The 13537-nt window shown below is 41.3% G+C and overlaps 1 protein-coding gene across 1 annotated transcript in view; it reads right to left on the reverse strand.

The window, feature by feature from the left end:
- CACNA2D1 (calcium voltage-gated channel auxiliary subunit alpha2delta 1) overlaps positions 1-13537 on the reverse strand; it is a 577268-nt gene that overhangs the window by 49034 nt on the left and 514697 nt on the right.

Raw genomic sequence — 13537 nt, forward strand, 5'->3', positions numbered from 1 at the left:
GATAGATAGATAGATAGATAGATAGATAGATAGATAGATAGATAGATAGATGCAGCATCTACACTATAGAAGTAATGTAGTTTGGCACCACTTTAAGCACTGTGACTGGTGCACATCCTTTGCCTCTGGGTGGATGGATGGACAGACAGATAGAGCAGCTACATTATAGAAGTAATGTGTTTTGACACCACTGCCCATGATAGTTTCACCTTAGGGTCACCATAAGTCAAGAACAACTTGAAGGCACCACACACACACAAGTCACGCTGTCCTCCTCAGAGGATGGCAATGGAAATCCCCCCTGGACACAGCTTGCCCCATGATAGTCTCACCTTAGGGGCGCCAAAATTGGTGCTCGGAAGGGAGGGAAGGTGCTCTGGGCCCATAAGTTAGTTAGAAGAGGCACACAACAAGATCAAGTGTAATAAAGCACAGCAGGCACAGCACAAGAACCAGAACAAAGAATCCCAGTGGTTTGAGCGTGTGATTCTAGAGACCAAAGCTTGGACCCCAGCTCAGCCATGAAACCCACTGGGTGCCTTTGGGCAAGTCACACTCTCTCAGCCTCAGAGGAAGGCAATGGCAAATCTCCTCTGAAGAAATCTTGCCAAGAAAAGAAGGACGAAGTGGTGGGAGGTTTACAATACAAGATGTGGTGTTCTGGGCCCCTGGAACATTCTCTTATCTAAGGCAGTGCAGTTTGTATAATAAAAGTTTGCTCTGAGCATTGCGTGATGCAAGACTGTGGAATTGCTTTGGATTTTCCCCTCCAATTATGTCCTGGCTAAACTGGCAGTGTTAGCGTATGAAAAGTAATTAAAGTATTCATAACATTTTCATGAGATAGTGTCCAGAGGTACATAAAACTTGGGTTGATGAATTTTAATCTCATCTGTGGACCTTGTTGTCTCAATCTCAGAGTTTGTTGTGTGAACATCTTGAGAAGGAATAATCAGAGGATTATGTCAAGAGGGAAGTTGATTGCCTCCTCTCCCCACACCCTTCTTTCCTGAAATTTACTTGTCTTTCCAGAGTAATTGAAGGGGAGGGGGAGAATTCCTGGATCCCCATGGAGGATAGGTTCTTTTTCGAAAGCTATTGGTGTGGTGCAGATGTGGAGTTCAGGATAGGAAAAATTAAACCTCCTTTCTCGCACATAGTGTTGTGTTATTTGGGATCAGGTCCCACCACAATTACTTTACAGTACAAGGAGAGTTGGGAGGTTTGAGTGATATGTGGAATTAATTTAAAACATGAATTTTGAACTTCTTAGATCGGTGGAAATGCTTTTTTGTAGGTCCACAAAGGGAATTAAAGTGATTTAAAGCTCAGATTTTCTCTATATATTGAGATTATGAGCTCCTTAATTGCGTGTGGTGGATAGCGACGCTGAATATTAAAGGTGACGCACAATAGCATGTACCGCCTAAAATTAATATTCAACCCTTCAGGAAACCATTTATTTCCCTCATGATCCATAGCACCACTTGAGAATGCACTGTGAACAATGCCTCATTGGAACCAGACTTGTACGCTTAACCTTTTTTGTCCCTGCCATTCTCACAGTCCCCTGCCACCGAAAAAGAGACAAGCTTTCATTGAAAAGGCTTTAAGCATCAAGGCCATGTTGCTGCTTCTTTGGTGGACATTCTTCCTGATGAATGATGCCAGGTAGACCTGAGTCTGAGCAACAATTCAGAGCAAAAAATACATCTTAGTTCTGCCACACATTGGTATGAGTTAGCTGTGTTTTGGCCATGAGTAAAATAACAACAAATCCAAATCACAGCAGCAATAGTGTTTGGGGGGCCAACTCCAAATCATAAAATGTGAATGGAAAATATTTGTATTGGCTGTTTGGCTTGTTGATAGGTTTGCGCAATGTCAAATATTTTTGACCGCAATAGATAAGTCGAATTGAAGAAAGGTTCAAGGCAAGAATAGTTTTTTCTCACTCCCATTGCTAATTGTCTTCTCTGGCATCCCCTGGGAAGCACCTGGGAGAGTGGGTTGTGGTGGAATGTCCTGAATGATGGGAAACATAGAGGTTATGGGGCAATGGGAAAAAGTAGGATTAGAGTGACGCTCCCTTCTTGGCTCCTACTTTGTTTGATGGGTAGAGAAGGTTTAAAACTGGATGTGAAAAGGTGACGGAACTGGAGGGAATGGGGGTGTGTTGTTTGATGAGGAGAGGAAGGTTAACATTGGGTTGGAGAAGGAAAGAAAACTGGAGAGATCTGGAGGGAGTATGGGGAGGGAAGGTTTTAACATCAGATTGAGAAGGGATCACCCCCCTCTCTCTCTCTCACCACACACACTCCTGCCTGGGCAGCTCTTTCAAATCACTGCTGAGGCAAAGGTGGACCCTTTCTTTCAGTGACCGTTCTAAGCAGTTAACCGTGGAACCCTTGTTATACACTGGGGTGTTGGTTTTCAAGAGGAGGCCCCCTGTGGGGGTATATAACCGATTGCTTATATGGCTTGATAGCAATTAGTATAGCAAGTACATTTCTCGTATACTGCTTATCAGTTGCACTTAAGGACTCTAAGCGTATTACATTGTGGAAGCTAATTGCCCCCAGAAAGTCTGGGTACTCATGTTTAATTGATCTCGGAAGGATGACAGGCAGAGTCAACCTGGTCCCTGGCTGGGTTTATCGAACTCACACTTGTTGGTGACTGAGTAGAGGTTTATTGCATGGGGCTTAAACCGCCTCCCGCAGCGGTTTCTAACGGGGGTGGACCGGGGGTGCGCACGGAACGCGATGGGCCTCCGGATGGGGCCCAAACGCGATTTTCTTTATCGCACGGGGGGAATGCCGCCGCCTGCAACTGCGCGTTCCCATCGAGTCGCCAATTCGGTTCCAGAGGGCACCATTTCTGGAGCACTTTGAAAGTCAGTTTCCCAGAAATGGGCCGCCTCTTGGAGACAGAATTGGGACGCGATGAGAGAACGCGATTAGTGGCGGGCGGTCGGCATCCACCCCGTGCGATATAGTCGGCGTTTTGGGCCCCATCCGGAGCCCATCGGCGTTCCGTTGCCACCCCCCGGTTCGCCCCCGTTAGAACTGGCTGCGGGAGCGGTTTAGCCCCATGCAATAAACTTCCTTTGTAGTGTAGTGGCTGGCAGTACTGGTATGTTAACCACTGCACCACCAGGGCATTAACTGATGCACTGGTGACGAGGTACTCATGTTGGTATTGGTATTGTTCCTTAGTTCGGTGACTTCAACATTTGGCTATATTCCCAACAGTGGGCTCTTTGCTATCTGTGGAGATCTATTCCAGACCCTCTGCGGATATCAAAATCCACGGATGTTCCAAATCCCATTTGTCCTTATGATGGTGCGGCCATTGGCGGCTGTTGCCACCAGAATGGGACTGGGAGTCCCTCTCCCTCCCTCCCTTCTTACTTCTTCTTCTTGCCTCTGGCTTGAACTTTGGGGGCAGAGTATGCGCCCCGTCGTTCTGGGGACTGGGGGGCTGGGGCTTGATTCTTGTTAAGCTTGTTGATGAATTTCCGCTGTCCATTGTTTGAAAGTGACACGTGGCTTTAGTGGTGGTAAGATTGCCGACTCTGACAACTGAAGGTAAGCAGATTAGCAGTTCAAGACCCAAGCACCTCCACGGCATGGAGCTACCACATTTAGTCCCGAGCTTCTGCCAACTGTATCAGTTTTGAAAGTGACGTAAAAAGTGTAACTAGATACACTTTCATGTTTCACACACTTCCGTGTTGTAGTCATACTGACCCATGGAACAACGCTGGCTCCCTTGGGGTTAGTTAGCAGAAGATGAGCACAACCCCCTACTGTCAGACATGGACTACAGTTCATGTCAAGGGGGAAACCTTTACCTTTACCTATCAAACTTTGAACACAGCAGCTATATGTCAGAGGTTGTTGTTGTTTTGATCATATCAACAAAGGTGCTTTTTTTCAACTTGTAATTTGTGGTTTTGAAGCCAAGTGGCACTAATCTTCTCATGTGGCATTAACTTTGTGACTATGTATCCTTTATAAGCTAGTCAAATAGGCTGGTAGGGGAAATAATGGGAGAGAATGTGTGGGGACAGAGTAAAAATATATAAGCCAACTGTAAAGTATTCTTTTAAATAGGTTCTCTTGACAAATACCATAGTCCCTGCCAGCAATCCCATGCACAGTTAAGCATGCCATATGATCATCCAACGCTCTTTGGCCTGACTGTCTCTCAAAACGATTAATCTTTGTCATGGACATTTATCTTGCAAAACTGTGACAGTCTTTCTGATTGTCAAATTAAGGGCATTGAGGCAGGTTAACAGATACCTTCATTTTTGGCCAGTGTTCATTTTTAAAGGTGGTGGTGATGATGTAGATGATGATCGCATGGTGCAATGGTGTTGAGTGTGTAATGTTTTGGAGTGTTTAGACTGAAGATTTCTAGGAAATCAAGGGGATGATTTCGCACTGAGCCCATGGAAGCACACTGAATGGACTGTGGGCTTGTCAGAATTTCCAATTGACTTTGCTATAGAGCATTAACTGGAAAAAGCAACTCATTTGAAGACAAATTAAATGGGGTTCTAGAACAGAGTTCCGCCTGAACTTCTCCCTCCGAAGCCACGATGGCCAATTTGAGGCTGTTTGTACTTTGGTTACATTAAGGAAAGCATGAATCACTAGAGAAAAGACATTGAATGTTAGGAAGGTGGACATGCCGGAGAAAGAAGGGGGGTAATCCACATGCGATAGAATGATTAGATTCATTCAGAGAGGCACAGAGGACTGAGCAAAGCTGTTGGGGGACAATGGAGTCTTAGAGATGGTCCCATTTGCAGAGTCACCATGAGTAGAGGGGCAGTTAAATAACCACCATGCCATTATAACAACAATTACTTGTCCAGTTCCCTGTTGCGTTTTGATGTGCTTGACCCGCTTATCAGGGATGATAGTGGTGTCTTTGCAACTTAGTTATCTGCTTGGCTTAGAGGGGCAATCTACTTGCTTCCCAGTCTACTAAAATAATGACAATAAGAGGACTGCAGAAGGTATGCAGAGAAGTGGAATATGACTTTTCTTAGGTTCTGTAGGTCATATGCATATAGGCTTTATCATCTGGTCTGCAACTAATGAATAGGTAAGCCTACTTGGCAAAGTTATTAGTCTGGTGCCAGCTTCTTCTTTAAATCTGCTATTCGTCCTTAATAGTATTGGTAATTTAAAATTCTGTTATCTATGGCTGAGTCACTGGAAAGTGTGTTGATTTGATGAATAATATATTATGATGCTAGATTTCTTTTCCTGCTTTGGTAAACTGTGGAACTGCTCTGTTGGGATTTTGTTGGCTTTGTATTGTGTGTGTAGTAGATGATACGCATTTTAAGTAAGCACTGGTCAATAAATGCAAGCACTTACGATAAGGCAAGCAAATGATTAACTGTTGAATTTTTTAGGTCTGCTTGGCTATTGTAGTATGTTATTGGTTTACAAATAATGTTAGACTCAAACCATTTCACTTGATTTCATCCATGCTTTAGATTCTGTGTGTCCCCATCCTGATATTGCAATGCAATGGTTCATGGGAAATAACTCTAAAAGCAGAATTAGTGTATGAAAGAGATTCTTGGAACAATGAGTCTGCTCGTGAAGGGATGCCCAAATTATTAGAATGGCAAATGTGCAAAGACGTTTATGATTTGGATAAACAGCCCTCTCCCACCTCCAAAGTTTACAGCTGAAACCATTAAAGTTATTTTAAAAGGAACGTAGCCTTCTGTTAATGGATTGTTTTTGGGGAATAATGATGCGTGTGCATGTGTGTGTGTTTTCTCAATCTTGTAACTATTGTCTGGGTTAATCCATGCAAACATTGGGAGAAGCCGTGCTGCACTAATGAGATCTGACCTCCATGGAATGTTTTTTTAAAAAATTATATTTAAATGGCCACAATACATCCTGTATGTATTTATTCAGGCATAATTGCACCTCAACATAAAGAATTCAGGTTGTACTTAAACCATTCAGAATTACAGCTATAAAAGCTGTCAGCTATTGTTCGGTTTGAGATCAAATGCCCATAATTTAGATTCCAATCTATGGCCACTTCTGGAGCAAATCCACAATGGGACAATACTTTGGAGTTAGCATCTCTCAGGCTGTCATATTTTGGGACATGAACTGAGACATTGGTGGCTCCCATTTTGGGAGAGAGAGATGAATATAAGTGGCAATAATATAAATAAATAAATAATATAATACTGAAAAGATGATTTTTTTTTTTTTTTTTAATAATGGGCCAAAGTGGAAGGCAGTAGCAAAAACATATGGTCTACATTACAAGCGGATTGCTCAGTCTATCAAGAAAGCCATGGGCCTGGTTGTTATAGAACCTAAGCAGGGCGATTGAATTGTACTGGGGCTCTTGGGGTTGTCTCATTCCCATAGGGAATCTGAATCACAGCGATTTGATGGCAATTACAAAGAGGATGTGTATGAATGGGGATTTGAAGCCCTGGTCTCTCGAAGTCGTAGTCAAAGCCAAACCAGTAACCCATTCTGGCAAAGACACACACTGTGTGTGTTTGTATACACACATACTTGCCATTGTAATTGATTGGGCAGAATGTTTTGTGCTGTCTGGTTTTTTGTACTTAGGTATGATTATTTGGAGTATAGTCCCCCTAAGTCTGTCCAAACGAATTTAGCTTTCAAATATACAACAATGAACTTGGTAATTGGGGCTGCTTGGATAAACAGCTGGGTGAGCCATCTAGCAGCTGGTATCTTCTTTCTAAAAAAACCTCGTGTCAGGCATAATAAACTTGTTGTAAAATATAGAATTCATATATGCAAAGATTGATTTGTCATATTTGTTGTGTCTGAATGACTAATCCGAGACTAATATCCTGTTGATACTCAAAACTAATTGTTTTCTAAGATTCTGTTTAATAAAACACAGCAAAGCATTATTTTGGCCCTCTAGTGGTTGATAATGATTAGTCTGTTAATTTTTTCTTTACAGTAATACCAGAAACTGTGAGGCCTTGTAATTTCAGTAGAAAGGAACTAATGAAAACCTCATTTGCGGAGTATTCCTTGCTTTAAGAAAACCCTATGGAAATTAATTGGGTCCATCATATGTTGACAGGAGACTTGAATTGCTCTGTGCTCCTGTCTCACACACAATATGATCACAATGGCTTCTTTGAAACTATCCTTTAGAACAGGTGCTGGTTTTTCTGTTTTTTATAAGTTGGAACAGAAACTCATCTGTGTTAGGAAAGGAAGGTCCTAGGGTTGTTAAAATAATTTGTTCTGCTTCTGCACATCTTTGCACTCTCTTTTTAGAGGATTAGCAGGAAATTTGAAAAATTGTTTTGAAAAAATATGTTGGGAAATGTCTGGTGAGACGGAATCTTAGAAGAAGAATTGTTGCACTGTGAGACTTCACAAGATTCACGTGTGGGTTGTTTATACGAAAGACACCTTTTCAGGCCGGAACATTGTTCCTTAGTGAAATAATATGTATGCACAGAAAGTAGTTTATTCTATTCTATACAGAAAAATGCTGCTTTTCATGTCCCACCCACCAAACCCCCCACCCCCCCCCCAAGCAACAAGCAAAAGCAAACAACCAGCCCCCAGTTTACAACGTTTTCTGTGCAGGAAACAGTATAATGCTGTCAATGTTGAATTTTTGTACAGAATAAGTGTGCAAAGTGGCAGATTGTCCTTTCAAAAACTGCACAATTTTTTGAAGCCTTTCACACGCAGGAAGAAAATGTGCTAATTACTATATCCGCTTTTCCAAAATGAAATTAGTGGAAGAATTACATTCCCAACCCCCAGCAATTCCAGAGGCCAAAGTTGATGAATAAGGTGTATATTTGTGTTTCAAATAATATTTTTGCATATGAACAGTCCTGGTGGTGCTAGGTGAATGATAGCACTTGGTATATAAAATAGACTGCCCATGATGTACATTTGGAATCAATTCACGTCTGAGTAGAGGTGGGGGGGGATCTCACATCTAAATTTTTGGGTAAGGTGTCCCCGCATGATGAATACCGCAGGACACTAATGTCCCTTTAAATTTGGACAATGTTTATTATTTTACTGAAGAACTGAGAATATTTAATGGCACAACCAGGGGGGTTTCATTTAGGATGAATTGGCGGAAAGCAACACCATAAAATAGTAGATGGGGCGTGCTTCTAATGGCTTTTTTAACTACAAAGCTACAAGGGATTTTACAGCATAAATGTTTTACTGCTTACTGTGTGTACTAACTTGTTGGCAGCAGGCCAATGCAGATTGTACAACAGACAAAAGGACACTCACATATATTTCCGTAACTGCCTCCTAAATTAGATTGAAGGATGACAATGCTGGCATCATTACCTCTAAGATTTCTTGGCTCATTGTGAGAAGGAAAAAAATTGTATGTAATCCCTTATTTTAGGATCAAATTAATATGTTCAGAAAGAAATGGAGAAGATATTATTGGCAAAAATAGTAATGCTGTTCTCTTTTCCAATGCAACTCAGCCCCTCTTCCCGACCCCTGTGATGGTGAAGTATGTTTTCATCATAATGTTGGCCAAGGAAGGAAGGTAATTTCTGCTCTATTTTGTGATTGCCATAAAATGTCTAAAGCCCTTTTCCGGTTAATGACTTTTTAAATTTAATTGGGTAGGTAATGTAGTTGTGGAATACATGAGGCTGCGTTATGGTTCCCCTGCCTGCTAAACTTATTATTCAGGGTTATTGCATATATAATTATGAACATTTCTTCGAATGTAATAAGGGACCCAGATGGACCAATGCATTGTAGGGGTAGCAGCATGACGAGAAGAGCATGCAAAATGCCTTTGGGGAAGGTTGATTAGCAAACTGGGAAGGACAAGAGGATTTTTAAATACATGTAATAAATTGAACATTAACAATGATAGCCTAGAGATATAACTGCAAACCAGGGAAGGTTAACCTTTCAGGAAAGTGAGCATTGAACCTTCCTATGTATTTACAAGAGTTGCCAAAGTGCAAACTGTATGTTCCCTCTTTTTATGGCTGGATATGGATTCCTGCAGTGGGCTAAGAACTTTTATTTATGACGGCTAATTAAGTTCAGGAATAGTCCTGATGCAAGATGATGTTGGCTTGCTGTGTGGTCTTGGTACTTACTCCAGAGGGCTTTAATTCTTGTTGGTCCAAGTGTTTCTGCAAGTGTTTCCTCCCCTGATGAGAGGCATTGTTTTTCACACCCTGGTCAGTCTGCCCTGACAGCCTTTTGCCCTGGATGGGTGGGCTGTTTTGAATAATAATAATAGGATTTAAATAATAGTCAATTCCTTGGTTTCCTTGTGGAAATAAGCCTGTCATACATGTGGAAAGATAAGATGCCAATCACCAAAGGAAAAAAAACAAGAGTCTGTTGGGGGAAAATCCTGGTTCACCCTTATGGGCGAAATTGGTTACAAGCCAGTAATCTTGTTTCTTCATGTATAGGTTTGAATCTATCAAGCACAGAAGAAATGACATCTGTTGTTTATCCACAGTGTGTGTCATGGAAGCCCAACATTATAAAGTTGCTTGGGATTGTTTTGGCCCTTTTTTTTTAGCAATTTCCACGATGTTATCTTTCCTGATGGTATAGAACAACATTCCAGTAATGTTATTATCATATCATGTGCCATAGCAATGAGGATAGTGATACTTTAAATTATTTAGGTTGTGTGTTGGTCCAACGAATGAGAAATGGGCAGAAAAAGCATGTCTGTACCTGTCCATCGGGTTTGTTTAATGTTTTGCAAACAAGCTTCTGAGCTGTTAATGTGAGTGTTGTGGAGTTGTCATCTAAAGGTGTGCAATCAAATTGGGACCTGTAACAAAATGGCATGTAATTGGTGGTTTATAATAGGCTGCCATAATTGAGTGTTTGATAGTTATACAATACAACTCGGGTCTTTGATATTCATAGGAAGATGCTATAAGAAGAACTGTAACATCTTGTACGTCCAAGGTTTTCAGTTACTGCCCGGTTTTCACTATTTTCAGCAGTGGTTTGCACAAAGGGGCACACAGATCCTACTTATAGAATAATGTTGTGGAGGATCTCCATATGTAAGTATGCTGGTGGGGAACTCTAAGGCTGAGTTATAGACCGACATTGTTGGACGTCCTCTCGAGACGTCCCATTTTAAAAAAAGGGGCGTCCCTCTTCTAGACGCCCCTTTCCCTATCATGGGCTCAGTCCGTGACAAATGGCAGCGCCCGTTCCACGCGGCCGCACGATGTTTCATTCTTGGACGCATAGCATCCAGATGGGTCGCGGCGGTTATGACGTCTGCGGGTGCGCATGGGCGACTCGCGTACGTGACCATAAAGCGCCGCATGGAAAGAGCTCCATTTTGGGAGTCTCTTTTTTGCTCCGCGAGGGAGTCGCACGATTTTGTATGCTGGCGACTACCTCGAGAGCAAAGAGGCAAGCGCCGGCGAAGACGCGACCGCAAAGTGACAGAGTTTGTAATGCCACTATGTTCCCATCAACTTCAGCTAGAATATCGCCATCCTCTTGTCCCAAGGAAGTTTTAACTCTGATCTGGATGTAAAAGAGAGGAGTTGAGCAAGATGAGGTAACATGTTGAATCCCAACTGGATTCCAAATTTAACTGGGCATCATTATTTATGAGAGACAAAGAGAAATGAAGACCTGTAAATTTACAAGATTGGAAAAAATAAACTAGATAACAATAAATGGGAGAACTTTACATGATTGCATCAGTTTTAAGATAATCTGACAAACTGCATTATAAAAGATTGTTTTCCTGGTGTCTCTGTTAGGAGTATCATTGCTAGAATTACTAAAACATGTGGTGCCCTCTATGCTGCTAATTAGCTTTTGACAATTTAATAAAGTATTGTGTGGTATTAGTTTAATAAGTAGTTTATGAAGTCGTAAATATTGTTACAGATGAAGAATGTGAGATAGGAAGAGAGGGGATATGCTTGTGGAATTTTCATAATATACTCTTCCTGCCTTGTAAAGTGACACTAGTCACTTTAGATAAGGGCACTATGCAGTGCCCTCTTTCTCTGTCATTTCTGGAAATTTTCTAGACAGTTTTCAAATTATCTTGAATGCACAATTCAATATGTATTATCCATTTGGATGGAGGCGACTGAATGGAATCAAAAGGTTGCGAATTTCTATTCTGAGTGAAATGTTACGTTATATGTTTATATACTTTGGACTTTGTTATGCCTTCAGAATATTTTTCAAATGTTTTTTTCTACCCGACTGTTATTCTCAATGTTTTTTTGTGCCTTTTTCATGATGTTGTTTAGTATTGTGGGTTCTGTTTTGTTTGTGAAAAATTTTATTTTATAAGATATTGGAATGTAGATTCTCTATCAGTGATTAATACGTTCCGCACAGGTAGAACTACAATATGTTTTCTTTCTGCTCTGCCTGCAAAATTTCATGTTTTAGCTGTGCAGCCCCACATCCCTGAATATGGACAGAGACCCACACAATGTGGTACCTCTTTGAACTTGAACCCTACAGGGTGGGAACGAAAACCACTATGTCACTGGGCCTTTGGTTCCAACTTGCAGAGTGAACTCAACAAGATGCCAAGATGACAATTGGTAAGAATCTGCTATACAGTCAGTATCAAGTAGGGTCATGGGTCCTCCGATTTTTGTGTCTGACTAAGTTAGGGTTTATCAAAGCTTCAAGGTTTCTCAGTACCACTTGAGTTCGAAAACCTATACTGGATAATCCATTTCACCCCAAACTGAATTGCCAGGTATGTTGTTGTTCATGAGAATCATAGAAGTGTAGAGTTTGGAAGGGACCACAAGGGCCATCAAATCCAACCCCCTGGCCATGCAGGACTTCTCACCAAAGCATCCCCACAGATGGCCATCAAGCCTCTGTTTAAAGACTTCCAAGGAAGGAGACTCCTCTCTTCTCTGTGGGAGTGTGTTTCCACCGTCATACAGCCCTTTTTACTGTCAGGAGTGCCTCCTAATGTTTAGGGTGAATCTCTTTTCCTGTAATTTGCACCATTATTCTGGGTTCATCGGTTGGTGTACCTTTAATTTGTTTTATGATTTATTAAGGTTGAACGATGGATGGTGTGTTTTGTGTACAAGACCGGTAATTTCGGAGGGGTTTTTGCTATTGCTTTCCTCTGAAGCTGAGAAAGTGTGACATTGGTCCGTGGTCACTGAATGGGTTTCCATGGCCAAACGAGTTGCAGACACTTGGCAGCCCTGAAGTCCTTAGTCGCAGGATGCGCAAGCCACCACTACGCACTGGCTCCAATTGCCACATAATTTGCAAGATTTTCTCAAAAACGTAAATTGGAGATTGGGCACTATTATTGTCAGGAGCTGGTGGAATCAAAGAAGGAAAGTCGGAAGGTCCTTGAAGTCGTATGGTTGGGAATGAATATCATGAGAGCAGAAAGAAGACAGGGTGGAATGATTGCAGGCTGCTGAAGCCTTCAACTTGTAAGAAGTATTATACAGGACTTTGGATATTAGTGCACTGGCTTTTTTTTTAAACTAGGACACAGGATGTAAACAGACATCGGGATGGATTGATATCATACAGCTCCATTTCCAGGCATGTAACTTTAAAAGGTTTGGGAATCTCAGGTTGGGTAAAGGAGTTAGTACTGCCCCAGTGACTAGAGCTACGTGATAGAATCATCCCTGTGTTGTTTACATCTCACGCCTGAACACAGGAGATTAAAAGGACAATGTGGGGTAATCTCCTTGTTGGTTGTGGTTTGCTTTTCATAAAAGTTTGTGTGTTGTTGTGATATCAAGCCATTTCCGATTTATGGTGAATCTAAGGCAAAACCCCTATCAATAAATATGGTTTTGGTAAAAATAACAAGTTCCATTAGTAATATCTGAATCAATACCACACTACTATTTACATAATGGCTAAGGGAACTGAGAAGAGAGGTTCACTAGGACGAGCTTTAGATCTTATATATTGGCTTTCCAAGACCTTTAGTGGCATACAAAATATTGTACTACAAATTAGTTGCATCTTTTGTCTTACCTTGATTTACCCTTTTAAAATAATTGCCTTCTATACTACTGGTGCAGATTCTGTCAAAGTGTGTTTGGTTTTGCAGTAATTCTGTTGTATCAGTCTTTTCATCAAGTGAGTTCTTGTATATCTATTGTATTAAGTTTTATAAGATTCAATTAATGAACATTTTACGCTAGGACACATATTTATGTGTTTCGGATCTCAGTTGTATAACTAGTGCCTGAGATGCAAGTCTCATTTTGTTGCTTGTTTCCATAAAATGTAACAGAGACAAGCATGATGTGGCATGGTGTCATCACAAAGTGACTTCACCCATCTCTGCTTTCAATGGCATTTGACATGTTTCAAGGGCAGAGAAACTCTCAGTATGATATTGCAGCTTACATACTATGTGTGCTTGTACACACTGTGCTCCTAAAGGCAGAAATGTCTGAAGCCACATGGAACTCTTTGTGGCTGGGATACATAATGTTCTCACT

This window comes from Sceloporus undulatus, chromosome 5 (assembly GCF_019175285.1).
Source record: "Sceloporus undulatus isolate JIND9_A2432 ecotype Alabama chromosome 5, SceUnd_v1.1, whole genome shotgun sequence".
Lineage (NCBI taxonomy): Eukaryota > Metazoa > Chordata > Lepidosauria > Squamata > Phrynosomatidae > Sceloporus > Sceloporus undulatus.